The sequence below is a fragment of the Rhagoletis zephyria genome, unplaced genomic scaffold (genome assembly GCF_001687245.7).
Source record: "Rhagoletis zephyria isolate East Lansing unplaced genomic scaffold, Rhagoletis_zephyria_1.1 Rzeph_scaffold_00848, whole genome shotgun sequence".
In the NCBI taxonomy this organism is placed as follows: domain Eukaryota; kingdom Metazoa; phylum Arthropoda; class Insecta; order Diptera; family Tephritidae; genus Rhagoletis; species Rhagoletis zephyria.
Window position 1 is genome coordinate 167,095 of NW_016157932.1, and position 14,955 is coordinate 182,049.

Below are 14,955 nucleotides of genomic sequence, written 5' to 3' on the forward strand. Positions count from 1 at the left end.
GTCTGAATAAAATTTTGCAATAGATATTAAAATAATTCAACGATATTAATAGAAAGGTGCACACACATGCATTTACATATGTATGTACATACAAACGAGCACCAATTAATTTTATTTAAAGAAATGGCATGTCGTCTATTTCCGCTGTAGCAAACGTAGTACATAGGGCGACATCTAGATGTCATCTACCTCGCCCTATTCGCTACAGATGTCGCCCTATGCACTATGCGGAACTTTTCAAAGCAAAGGTTTTATGGTGTCGGACACACAACATTGAAAGTTTCTGGATCCACAACATTGAAAGTTTCTGGACACACAACATTGCAAGTTGATAAAAGCGTTGTAAAAAAATTTAGTTCGATGGGGGTTTTTGAGACAAATATAACGGTTTTTGAGGCAGAAACAACAACTAAGGTAGTTACGAAAGGTCAAAGGTCAAATGTAGCGCTTTTTTCAAATCCATATATCTCGAAAACCATCGCACGGATTCTAAAAATTTTGATGTCATTAAATAGGAAATGTAAGTGGATTTAATTACATATATATAAATAGCACAACTCAAGCTTTCGTTTGATATACAACAGGTTGTGTTTAATCCTCGCAAATCGGAGTATTTCAAAAAATAACCCTGGTCAGACCAATGCCAGCTACGCTATCCACAGTATTTTGCGCAAAACCTTTTTCTGGATAGGCGGCCTTCGGCCGCGCTAAAGCTGATGCCAGATAAAACTTTGTAGCTTTGCGTGACATTTATAACTTTGCCAGCAAAGCGCCAGACGCAAAAGGTATGCCACAATGAACGCCAAGAAAACAATTTTGTACCGCTTTTTTACTCGGCAAAGTTGCTGTGGATTTTATATATTTTGCATTAAAATTATCAGCAATGTAATTAAGTTTTATGTTTCTGCATGAAAAATCGAATTTGGACAAAACAAAATAATGGGTCGATTATCGATAGCAATCGAACTTCAGTTGCGTTGCTAGTTGCCAAAACGATATTACAGATGGCAACTGGCAACTTTCAACTGACAACTGCAGTTGCTACAAAGTGTGTATACAGGCGACTTCGTTTTTGTGGTTGCTGGGAATGTTTTGGAGGGTGTCATATATTTTACTTTTTAATAATTTGAATGATATTAACATTTTGCAATGCAGTTTGCTTTTACAGAACATGGTGAAAATAACAAAACAATAACTTGAAATTTTAGTTCCCGTGGAGTACACCCTTTTGGCGAAAAAAAAGCGAACACTGATTGCAAATTTTTTCCTTTACCAACTGAAGCACCTCTTTTAAAACTACCGACATACCAAGTTTTCCAAATTGAAGTCATTGCTGTGGCACTTCCTTCTGCGAAAAATCGAAGAGGTGCGCAAGCTTTTATGAGCGTAGGTATTGAAGTGGAACGAAGTGGTTCATCCGTTTATTAACCAATTATACTACAGCTTCTTTTGGAAGTCCTCAATATGCTTTTAAAATGAACACAAAACGATAATAAAAGAAAAACCTTGAAAGCATTAACTTTTTCTTACAGTGCCCACGGTAGCTATAGGGGATTGGAATTATCCTTTAAAAGTCGCCTGATTGAGGCCGCGTTCATGCACTTCCCTTCCTCTTAATCAAATTATTGTGATTAATTTAACTTTATTGCTGTGTTATCTTTAAATTTCTTAATTTTAATAATTTAATTTTACTCGCACAGCTTGTTTACAGCCGCTTGCTGGTTATCGAACTGTCAAATTTCGATTATCGATAACTGTACAGCAACTGACGATAGTTGGCATTCGTAATACAAATTTTTTTCCAGTTGTGTTGTCAGCTGGCAACCGAACCGTTGTTGTGCTGCTATCCGTAATCGACCCATAAATATTAAACCGGCTGATTGTCAAAGCGCGCAAAAAGATGGGAGGTGGCCATCTTTTCGCTTCGCGCTGCAGCTTCAACGATTTATGTGGCATGCTTTGTGCATTTTCATACAATTCATCTTATCTGTCAAAGCCAATCTGTCACGTAAAGCGAAGCAAAAGTTTCATGTGGCATCAGCTTTACGGATTATAACCCTTACTAAGCAGAATTCTCCTTTCTGTGTTGCTGGAGAAGAGGGGGGCAAAACCTTTTTGCACAGAACACCTTCTGAGTTGGCGGACTTCGGGCGCGCTTAGGGATTATAACCCTTACTAAACAGAATTCTCCTTTCTGTGTTGCCGAAGAAGAGGGGCGCAACAACTTTTGCACAGAACACCTTCTGTGTTGGCGGCCAGCGGCCGAGCTTAGGGATTATAACCCTTACTAAGAAAAAGGTTTTGCGCAAAAATACTGTGGATAGCGTAGCTGGCATTGGTCCGACCAGAGTTATTTTTTGAAATACTCCGATTTGCGAGGATTAAACACAACATTTTGTATATCAAACGAAAGCTTGATTTGTGGACTATTTATTAATAAGACTTTTAACTGTAATTAATGCGGTACTTATTAAAGAAAAATGTGTTTGTTTAAAATTTTTTTTATTTTTTTTTACATAAATTGGATTTTTGCTAAAACATAAGAAGTTATATATAACGTTTACATATGTAATTAAAGCGACTCACATTTCCTATTTAATGACATCAAAATTTTTAGAATCCGTGAGATGCTTTTCAAGATATCTGGATTTAGAAAAACGCTCCATTTTACTTTTGACCTTTTATAACTGCCTTAGTTGTTGTTGTTTCTGCCTCAAAAAAAGTATACTGTTGTATTTGTCTCAAAAACCTCTATCAACACTCATACCTATTTTTTATTTTTTGCAATGTTCGGATTCTTAACTTATACCATTTATCGATAGTAAAGAATCAAAATGGTTGCTTGATATGTTCTTTATTTAACTTTAATTTTTTTGAGTGGTGTGTAGTGCTCTTGACGCACTGCTGCACTTACCGTCGCTTTATGTCTTCATGCGTAGAGAAACCTTAAAGGTAACATTCAGACTAGAAAGAAACGGATATTCTTATAACACTGAGTGGGGCGAGGCGAAAAATGCTGGCGGCAGAGATTTGAGCACTTGTGTATTTTCAATGCTATAGGATATTACGCCACCATTACCTTTGTTGAAGAGGTTCTATAATGTTGAGTTCCCTGAAGCTGAATGCCGGTTTAATTCCAGCACTTTGCCCGGACTCATACATTGTCGAGTCTTCACTGATGGCTCCTCAACTGACTCTTGGTCGGGACGTGAGGTCTTTTTCGAAGTTAATGGAGATAAGCTTCACTTGTATCTTGGGGAATGTACCCCAGGCTTCCAGGCTGAGGTATTTGCAATCCTCAAAGCCATGACCTACGTGGTAGAAAATAGGTAGAGAGAAAGGAGTTTGCATACCTGAAGTGACAGCCAGGCTGCACTTAAGGCATTGGCCAGCCCTCTATCTATATACTTCCTAACTAGTTCAGCAATGCAAGTCTCAACTTATGTTGCTTGCTTTACTCTGGTCACTCGGGAGTTGATAATGAGACATCTAACCATTTGGCCAGAACTGACTCAAACCAGGCATTCTCATCACTTTAAAACTCGGAGTGATAAAAATAAAAATGATGCCATCAACACAAATAAACTATTTTACCAATACGCCACATGCAAATTCATGAGTGAGCCAAACATGTGAGGAGGGAGGTTTTGCTAAAGAGAATGTAAATAACGCTAGCGCTCGAAGTTCGCTTAAAAAATATAACTCCTCAGAGCGAGAGAGCACTTTGATCGCTTTACGAGCTCTGTTTTTTTAAACTTGCAAGTGTGTAATTGCATTGTTTTAATAAAGAGAACATGAGAAAATATTTAATTTTAATTTTTGCCCCTTCGAATTTAGTTTTGGAACTCACCCGCGATGCAAATTTACATCGTTAGATCTAGTCTTCAAATTTTTGATGAGCTTTGGGAATATGTTAGAAATGTAGCAGCTGGGGTCCACCGAAACCAGTAAGGTTTTGAAAGGGGTCTACGGGGAAAAAAGTTTGGTAACCTCTGGTCTATATCTATCTCGATTCGTTATGAGAACGAAGTTATAATACCCTTGTGCAGAAGTGTGCCCAGGTATAAAAATGACAAGTCAGGAGGATAAAATGGCATTGTGTTATTAAACTACATATATAACTACGGCTACGCCACTGATACTAGGTGTATACAAATGCAATCAATGGATAGCATATTTCTGACTTGATTCGGCTCAACGTAAACCAAGTAACAATACATACAGATATACAAACATGTAGATATGTACATGTGTATATGTGTGTATGCATGTAAATATGAATGTCTTATGACCAGCTATGTAAACACATGTGTATGAACATGCCGATGGACGTCAGCAACAACGACACAAATTAAAACTAAAAACTACTGAACAGTGCCACATGCCATAATACTGCACTCATGCCGATTAAGTAAGGATTAGACAAGATTTGGCGACATGTGTCACCGTTCAGCAGTAACTGTTTATTTTTTTGAGTTGTGTCGTTATTCCAGAGGACCATGGATATGTAAATACATACATACATATAATATAATAGGCCTGCTACCTATGCCACTTGCTCTAAGTTATATAACTTTTTTGCATGTCCTTTAATTTCGCTCTCTCATTTTGTTCTGCTATATATAGAAATCACCAAAACCAGCTTTGCTTAAACATTTTTCATGTTTTCCTTTATTAAATATTTTATGTTTAAAGTGCATAGGCAGTTTAAGAAATATATACCGAATAAAAAAGTTTTGTTAAATCGGCACTTTTTCCGTTTTTTTACCCGACAAATTTTTTCGCTAATTGTGTAAAAAAAAAAACAGAATCAATTTGTTTTGCACTCATCACTAATTAAACACTGAGATGTTGCGGGGTCGAAAATATGCGAAGAAAATTTGTTTCGGTTAATTAATAAAAAGCTGTTTTCCACAGAAAAACTTGAAATTTGTGTTTGCTAAAAAAATTTGCGATTGAAAAAATCTGTATGCGGATATGCACTTCTATGTATGCGGTGTGCTCTCAGGGTAGGTAGGAATATATGAAAGACAGCGAATACTTTTATTTCAGTTTTGATCTACCGACTAGCAAATCACAAGTCCCGAGGTGAACGGCGCACGACTGACTGACTGAGCGAGACCAAAATCAGACGAGTGAATTGAACCAAATTGCCAAACGGTGGATACGATGGTAGAGACGACGATATCACCGCGAATTTCACTCAGTGAGCACCAGTGTTGCCACCAAGATTTTTATTTTTTTTGCTAAAACTCGAAAAAAAACTACCAAACTCAGAAAAAAAATTACCAAATTTGTATGACATAATATTCTAATCACATTGAAAACGATGAGCTGTGGACCTCAGAAAAATATTTCACGATTTCTTGTGTAGCAAATTATTTTGGCGACGACAGAGCTATACCACGACTGTGGTTCTGACCAGCTTACAGATACAGTTCTTCCTCTTCTTTTATGAAAAACTCATACAAATTCATGATGTCGCTGTCGCGTTAAAAAAAAATCATATTACCATCGACAGAGCATTTAGATATTGAAGACGAACAATTTACAGCTGTGGTCGTCGTTTTCAATGTGTTGGGACTATAACAATTCACAAATATTTTAAAACATAATACAATAAAAGCGCTCAGAGATTTACAAACATTTAAAAGGTTTTAACGTACAGCATTTTAAATAAAATATTTAACATAACCTAAAACAAAAACATTAATTAAATCATGAAACCAACAAATGTGTCTTTAAACGATAGATATAATTTAATTTTACAGTTTTATGAGTTGACCACATTCGTATTTTATTGCAAAATTGCAATTAGTCTTGTAAGAAATTTGTTTTCACCATTGGTTTCAGCAGGTAAAAATCCCCCAAAAACCAGATTTGTGGGACTGTAGGGGTTGTGATCGAGCCGCCATATTAGGAAAAATGGGGGTTTCTTTAAATTGCTATATTACACACTCATACTAAAAGTTCTGTGTTGTCAAGGCAAATTGTTACGTGAGAGGGCCTTTCGATTTTTGGCAGACACTTACATATTCACATAAGCAAATTTTTATAGGTAATAAATTAGTTTCAAAAACTTAAAAGAAAAGGCGTACAGTGAAAAAAATTACCAAACTGAAAAAAATTGCCAAACTACCAAATTCATTCTAAAAAGAAAAAATTACCAGTTTTGGTACAAATCCAAAGCGGTAACGCTGGTTAGTACCGGTTCTTGCTTCCATGCCACAAGCTGCTTGCTTGCGATGTTCGGGAGGAGACGGACGGCCGCGAGATGGTGAGAAATGAGACTCAGTGGCGGGATTTGATGGTGAAAATTTTCACATGGATATACATATCCATATATAGTTGTGTATGTACCTATATGTGCATACATAAATGCATATGTACAATAAACACATACCCTGTAAGAAAAATCTAATATGTAAACATAACAAATTCTTATGTACATATGTATGTAAGTATGTCAGTGTGACCACTTTTTGAGTAATTCCTCAAAACGTGAGCAATTTCGGGTGCGCTTTAGTATTTTTTGGGGATTTTAATTTTGAGGAATTTTCTCTCGATATATTTGCAGATAACAAATGCAACAGAGTTGTTAAATCGCTCTGCAAATTTTTGAGCAAAAAGCTTTCCGTAGTGAAAATTCCGTTGCGAATGAGGCGATTTTACGAAACGTCAACATGGCGGCCGGAAAATTAAAAAATTTTGATTTTGTTTCACATTTCCTTCAAACGGCTTGCGTGGTGTTTTTCGCTCTTAAGCACATTTGCATTTGCTGCTAAATATTCAAAATGTTATCGACAATTTTTATTTTCATTCTATCGTTATATTTTCAACTTATTTTGAACTTGCAAAATCTCGTTAACGAATGGAGAGAACACGCAAGGTTCGATCATAAGAATATTCATATTGATTCTTCATTAGATTCAGAAAAGTATAGGAAAAAAGTTTTTGAATCAAAAGATTCTTCAGGTTCATACAAGTTTCCCAATTGAAAAAAAATATATATCTGCAATGCTAACATAGCCCTTTTCTAATGCCTCAGTAGAACGTATATTTAGTAGTTTAAAAATGTGTAGGACTGACTTGAGATTGAGCACTGGTATAGTTGCAGCAATATTATATACAAAGCAAGGCATAAAAAATAACGGTGATACCTTGTTTGAGCCACAAGAACAAATGTACCAATTGAATTGGAGAACGTAGTTAATTTTTGTACTAAGTACCTGTAAATAGTATGTAGTAAACAATACTCATATCTGTAATAAGAAAACTTTGAGTAGTTTTAACGATTTTTCATTTGTTTTTGAGAAATTTGGTANATGTAGTAAACAATACTCATATCTGTAATAAGAAAACTTTGAGTAGTTTTGACGATTTTTCATTTGTTTTTGAGAAATTTGGTCATTTTTTGTGGCAACACTGGGGTAAGGGTACCGAGTCGATCGTGCTTGGGCAACACGCTTTGTACTCTCGTTCGTCTGAGAAATTCAAGTTGGCAGTTTACAGCTGAAAATAACAATTGTGTAAATAACCAAAAAAATGTTCGCTGTGTAAACCCAGTCTAAGCTGATTCTTACTACGTTTATGCGACAGAATTCATGAATTCTTCATTTCATGCATTCAAAAATGGTCCCATTTATGCATAGTTCGTGTACCCTGCAAAAATCGTTGGACCATGTAGTCTATTTGTGGTAAACTGGAGTACTTACAAAAGTTTCCTCTGTCATGCTGTAGCGGACCAACTCGTGTCTCTGCGCCAGCTTATTGTTTGTTACCCGATAACTGCTCGTGTTTTAACGAAAGGTGATTGAAGTTGAGCATTTGAAAGCACATTTGCATGTCTGGCTGTAGCTGAACGTGTAGAGATGCCCGCTGTTAGTTCTTAGCTCCCAGCATGTTCGGGTTCGAATGCCGTCAGAGGCAACATGTAATTTTTAATTTTTGTCTTGGTTTTTATTAATTTCGAAAAAGCATTTGAGAAGTGAAGAACAAAAGCGTGTACAAAGGAAAAAATATAACAACAATGCCATTGTTAATATGTTGGAGTAGTTTTGTGTTACTCTGATGTAATGCAGGGATGGAGTATATGGTCCTGCCCTAGGACATCACAATGTTAATTGGACCATATTTTTTATATGAATTGTGGTTAATTTTGGAGTATTCCTTGGTCCTTAGGGAGTACTCTTTTCACGCATGCATGGAGTAGTCGCGATTTTTGCAGGGTATTCATAAAATAAAGTGCTTTGAAAAAGTGGCAACGCACTGGCGAGAAACTAAACAGTAGGGTTGTAAGTTTTTGGCCGCCTTTTGAATTTGCAAAAGCCGTTGGTACCAGGCAATAAACCATATTTTATTTAAATTGGTTTTAATATATTTTCAGTTTATTCTATTTGAATTTATTTTATATTTGAACAATTTCACATAACTTTTCCAGTGTTTAAAATCCTGGTTATGCCACTCATGGTTATTAATCTAAAAACATCATAACCCTAGTAAACAGCTGTTTGTGAAACGTGGCGTTGCCGGACTTGCACTTCACGATTTCATGAAATGATGCCGAATTCATGGTTAACTTTAGTGTATAACTGAATTCATGAAATGGTGTTTATGCAGCCAATTTTAACCCAAATTCATGACATGAATTCGGGAATTAAGGCGCTGGCCCAATGTATAGGGCTGCCAGATATCTTGTTGCCAAACCGGGACACTTTAGGGAGGGCCTCTTAAACTTTGTGCTAAACTCGGGAAAATTCAATAAATTTGCGTACAAATTTGCAACGTTCTAATCAAACTTTTTATACAAATTTTTTAAAGGAAGTTTTCCAGCCCATTAAATTTTAGTTGATTTTTGGTATTGTTTTTACTGAGAGTTTCTTCCATACAAACTATGTTCGATAATTCTTTTTATATGGAAGACACTGTCAGCAAAAAAATAAACAAAGGCTAAAAATCAACGAAATTTGCTGGCAACTTCAGACTTGCACTTTATTAATTGGCTCAAAATCTACATTTTCAAAATTGTTCTAAAAGATCTGATTAGAAATTGTGATCTGATGAAAGAGCCTCCGAGCCAATAATTTTGTACGGCACTGTACGTACTTATAAGTCTAGGTTTCATGAAAGAAAAAAATTTAAGTACAAGATAACATTAAAATATCAGTAATATTTTTCGTTGCTGTGAACTTGTTTCAAAACTTCTGTCTTTTCCTTAATATAATTGTAAAACTCTGTGCACGTCATTTTGAACGTATTTAGGTACATATACTAATCATCAACTATTGCTTGTGCAAAGTTCAACTATCTCGAAATGTAACTATTTCACAAATTAAACCGGTGCACTGAGAGAAAGAAGTTTAGAATTAAAAAAGCGTGCTAAATTAAAAAAATACGCATACGAAAGAGCACCAACTCAACTCGTAATACATTTAAGTATACAAATTTTAGTATTTAGTATAGAAATATTTAATTCAAATACGCCCATATTAAATTGAAGCGATTTGCAATTACCGATTGCTTTTTCATAATTAAGTTAAAAAAATATTTAAATTCCATGCTGGTTGTAATGGGAATTGAACCTTGACCCTCTGGAAATTAGCAAATTGTGGCAAGCATCTTCCCGCCCTCAGCTACAGCCAGACATGTAAATGTGCATTTAAATGTTGAGTTTGAATCAACACCACGCGTGCGTGTTATGAAAGTATTATTTTTAAATACGAACATTTTTAAACAATAATCAAATAGAAAATATTCCTGTTTACTATGCGTTATTTCCCTCGGTGAATTCATAACATTTTTCTGAATATTACAACGTGTTTTTTCCCTTATTGTAGTGTTTTTTCAACTTTTATTAAAATTTATGCAATCAAATCAAAAACCGGGACACTAAAACGAAACCCGGGACATTTTAAGGTTGGACCGGGACACCGGGACAAATAGTCTAAAACCGGGACATGTCCGGGAAAACCGGGACGTCTGGCAGCCCTACCAATGTAGGCTTGCTTTGCACGCCTTGCTTGCTTTAATTTGCTTTGATTTAGTTCAAAAACTCGTTTGGCCAAATGGCGGCTTGGAACGCTGTCACAGCAACCAGCTGTGTAGGTGAAAAGTCAAGGTCTGCTCCCTTACACTAAGAATAATTTTCCCACAAAATTCCAGAAAATTAATAAAAAAAGAAATACAAAATAATATCTTCCGATTTATTTTTAGATTAATGCAAATTAATTTTTGCATTTCAAAGGAATGATAATAATTATGCATACATATATAACTACATATATTACATTTATTAAAAACAACAAACCCAAAAAAAATCGATTTTTCAAGAGACGACTGACCAGTAGTTTGTTATCATAAACATCGCTAGCTTTGTGTGAAAAGTTGCTATGTGTACATTTTATGAAACCTCATATTTTGATTTAGTAAGCAAGAGAAATTAAGGATTAAGGTACTTGTTTCATTTTTTCTCGTTTATATTCAATGAGAGACAAATTTTCTAAATCAAAAAGAGGCCCCGAATATCCGATAAGGCCAAAATAATGCGAAATCTTTTAATAAAGATCGAATCCTACTGATTCGTATGTAGTTTTCAATGGGAGACAAATTGTCTAAGTCAAAAAGAGGCCCCGAATATCTGATAAGGCCAAAATAATCCGAAATCTTTTAATAAAGATCGCAACCTACGGTTTCGTATGGAGTTTTGCTTTGCTTTAAACACGCAAAATCTTGTATTCAAAGTTCCTGTAAAATTTGTAGGAATTGACTTAGCAAATTTTTACTTTAAGCCAGCGACATGTTAAATATAGATATGGAAACATAGAATCATTTTTATTGAACTTTGAATTACTTATATTATACATATATATGTTTTTAATTACATAAGCAAATTTTTGTTCATAAAAGCAGCACTTAGTTTGAATTTATTTAGAACGGGGACATACCTTTTTGTCAAAAGCCTACAAAACGCTTTCAAATAAAACATTTGCTTATTTGAAACTTTGAGGCGCTTAAAGCAAGTGAAGAAAAGCTGCCATTTGGGCATACGTTTTAGTATATCCCAAATAACTTTTGACAGTTCTCAAAGCAAAGCAAGCCTGCATTGGGCCAGTACCTTATGCCTACGCATGAACGTAGTATCTGTCACGCGCCAAGGATAAAGTAGCGGCACCCACTTTGCCTTCTAAACATCATGATACACACATGCATACATATGTATGTATATACCCCAAGAATGATAGAATACAAGATTGCGCCAATCGAGTTGAGAGCAACTGGCCGTGACGTCAATAAATACCAGAATGAGAGAGCAAGACGAACTCGACAAGAAAAAGAGGAAGCATCGAACAAAAGGCAGTGTTGCCAAATTTTGAATTTGAAAAAGCACCAAATTTTTATTGGTGTATTTTATAGACTTTATATGCATACATAATTTTATTGTAAGGATGCCGATTCAAATTAATAAAAATCAATGGTTCTTGCACAACGGTCGATTTCTTCTGGCATGATTGAAGGTGCTGCACATATTTCGTTGTCGCTTATGATTGTCACTGTACCATGATTTTGTTAAAATTTTTGTAAAGTTGCTTACCACACTTACGATTGCTATGAATTTTGCTTCCATTTTTTTAAGATTTTCTAATTTGGTGTCTTCAAACTAAAAACAAAAGCACCAAAAATGCGCCAAGCACCAAACTCAAAAATTATCGCGTTTTGAATACCCACTAAATTTGGTGCGAAAAGCATGAAGTTGGCAACAGGGAATGTAAACAAAAGTATTTTATGACGTCAGCGATTAGGTGGATGCTGTCAAATCGACGAAGAGAGGGTTAGCGGTCCGCGAATGGCGCGACCTTTATTTTCTGGATCGTGTATATACCCTGCAAAAATCCTTGGACCATGTAGTCTATATGTTGTATATTGGAGTACTTACAAAAGTGTTCCTCTGTAATGCTTTAGCGGACCAGCTTATTGTTACCCGATCACTGCTCGTTTTTTAACGAAATGTGTTGAAGTTGAACATTTGAAAGCACATTTGCATGTCTGGATGTAGCTGAACGTGTAGAGATGCTCGTTGTTAGTTGTTAGCTCCCAGCATGTTCGGGTTCGAATGTCGTCAGAGGCAACATAATTAGGGATAAATCGATACCATCAAAGTGTTACTCAAATCAGTACTTTTACTTGTATCAAACAAGGTATCGATACCTACTCAGTATCGGGAAAGTATCGAGTACTTGTTCATATAACTACAATTTTGCATATTTTTCAAAGTTACTGTATTATTTTTTTCACAAAAAATATGAATTTTTACAAGATTATTTATCTATTAATGTTTTTCATCCAAAAATTTAAGAAAACAATTATTTTTGTATAGTATTTGATTTCATTTCGTCGGCCGCTGTGGTGTAGTGGTACGCAGTGCGCGCTTCCACTACGCAGCACCTGGGTGCAAACCCTGGTCAAAGCAACATCGCAAAAAAAAATATAGAAAAAAGGTTTTTTCTTAACAGCGGTCGTCCCTCGGCAGGCAATGGCAAACCTCTGAGTGCATTTCTGCCATGAAAAACAGCTTCCATAAAAATACAATCGCCGTTCGGAGTCGGCGTAAATAGGGATGCAAGTTTTGGGGAGTAACATCTATACAACGATGTTTCGATGCATCGGAAAAATGAACATCGATGATAAAATACATCGCCAGAAAAACATCGATATATCAATGGTTTCCGATGTTTCGAAATTTGTTAGGAAAATTTAATACTTTTCAATTCCAACTCTCTGTAATTCAGTTATTGCCTCTATTTATTTACCATTCCTTCCCTATAAATATAATAGAAATGCATGCCGTCGTAAGTTCGCTGAGCCTAAAGTTCTAAGGCCCAATTTCGTTGAAATTTCAACGGGATCCCGGTCCTTTTTTAATGACTAAGTATGCATTTTTAATATCGAAAGATAAGAGTAAACTCGAAATTTCTGAATGTTCCTTTTAAAAGAATAAATATTAAAATTCATGGCCAGTCAAAAAATTTTAGGATGTGGATGTGGATAGGAATTCGATGTTAAAACATCGCTGAAACTGGCATCGATGTATCGTCAATTTAGCGATTTTAGGAAGTTGTAAACATCGATGGCAAACATCGAATTTTGAACCGATATTATCGATGTTTCAAACACATCGATGCATCGTTTGCATCCCTAGGCGTAAAACTGTAGGTCCCTCCGCTTTGTGTGACAATATCAAGGCGCACGCCACAAGTCGGAGGAGAAGCACGGCCAAACACTAACATACGTGTAAGCGCCAATCTATTATTATTATTAGCAGTGTTTTTTTTTACACGCATATACATCTACGCTTCATATGTAAAAAAAAAAACAATCATCGACAATTTCCCTTTCAAAACAAGTAATTTTAATTTTATCGACAACTATGCATAAACGCACATAAAGTTTGTCGCTTAGAGCTCCATACAATTTTTAAGCTCATATACGTATGCGTGTAAAAAAAACGCGCCTATTATTTGATTTCAAAAACAATAGAATTTATTTTGACAAGATTAATAGATATCGTCGATGTTTTGGCAATTGCAAAACCGCCTATCTTACGGCACTCAAATTTTACAGGAGACAGAAAAGCGGTTTATTCTTCGAAGGCATTGCCTAGCTATTATTTTACAAATCGGTTTTTTTAATATCGATTTAACAATTTTTATGCATAAATCTTGATGCCTAGATTTCAGGGTTACCAAATCTCAATTTTGCCAACACGGCGATTTAGGTGGTTTTGCAACTGGTCGATAGGCGGTTTTGCAAAAACATCGAGTTTTTTCATATAAAATAAGTTTAAGAAAAGAATTCCTTTTTTGTTATATTTCGCAAAAACATTAACTTTTCCAAGTGCTTTCCTAAAAAGCGGTTTCGAGAGTTTGATATATGTAGTTATACCTGTTTTTGAGAAAAGCCTCTCGCAAGGGACAGATGACCCAATAACCATTATATATAGACGGGCTTGCTTATATGTATAGCTGCGGAAATGTAGTGCGCATATCTTCCCACTACTCTAATGGGTTGCTTTTCAAATATGATACTGAAGCATAATATCTTAGGGTTTACACCGGACAATACTATCATGACAATAGCAATACATGCACGCTTTTTCACTAATACATGCATACATTTCCATACATTGCGTTTTTGACAACTAATACGTATTTCTTTATTGTCTTGACAGCATTTTCCAATGTAAACGCGCTGTAAGTTTTGCGCATCCGATACAAGTACTTTGTCTTCGATACCTATAAGTATCGAGTACAAAAATACTTGGTAAATTGAGAAAAGTGTCGAGTAACTATATACTTGGATTTACTTGTATCGATTCATCCCTACATGTAATTTTATATATATTTTTTTTTGGTTTTTATTAATTTCGAAAAAGCATCTGTGAAGTGGCGAACAAAGGCGTGTAAAAATGAAAAAATATAACAACAATCCCATTGTTAATATATTGGAGTAGGTTTTTGCTCTAGGACATCGCAATGTTAATTGGACCATATTTTTTATGTGAATTGTGATTCATTTTGGAGTACTCCTTGGTCTTTAGGGAGTATTCTTTACATGCATGTATGGATTTTTGCAGGGATTCAACATTTGAACGCAAATGTATTTGTTTGGGTGTAGCTGAGTGCGCAAAGATGCTTGCCACAATTTGTGGATATCCAGAGATGGTCAGGGTTCGAATTCCACTGCACGCAAATAAAATATATATATTTTTTTAGTTTTTGTATTGATTATTCACTTCACGGATGCTTTTTCAGGATTAACGCGGTCATTTTAATATGCGCGTAATGGAATTGAATATTTACCAATATACAGTACTTTCGTTGACGGTTATAGTTAGATCAAGTACGTTTCTATTTGATTTTAATATATTTTTCTCTCAGTGTATGCAGACCTTTTTGTGGA

General features: G+C 35.4%; 1 protein-coding gene and 1 long non-coding RNA gene across 6 annotated transcripts in view; one reads left to right on the forward strand and one right to left on the reverse strand.

Moving 5' to 3' along the window:
- Nucleotides 1-5,142, reverse strand: part of slgA (proline dehydrogenase slgA) — a 156,166-nt gene extending 151,024 nt beyond the window's left edge. For 2 of the 5 annotated variants that reach the window (XM_017614539.1, XM_017614535.1), the window contains exon 1: nucleotides 4,984-5,118. The gene's annotated coding sequence lies outside the window, so the exon portion shown is untranslated. Of the gene's footprint in view, nucleotides 1-4,983 lie in introns of all 5 variants that reach the window. The other 3 variants (XM_017614537.1, XM_017614536.1, XM_017614538.1) reach the window with 3 other exon arrangements.
- The window catches only part of LOC108361783 (uncharacterized), an 18,535-nt gene extending 5,827 nt beyond the window's left edge, over nucleotides 1-12,708 (forward strand). Inside the window, exons 2-3 of the long non-coding RNA XR_001847364.1 lie at nucleotides 11,792-11,798; nucleotides 12,612-12,708. This is a non-coding gene — a long non-coding RNA (uncharacterized LOC108361783). The remainder of the gene's footprint in view (nucleotides 1-11,791; nucleotides 11,799-12,611) is intronic.
- The last annotated feature ends 2,247 nt before the right edge of the window (nucleotides 12,709-14,955 follow it).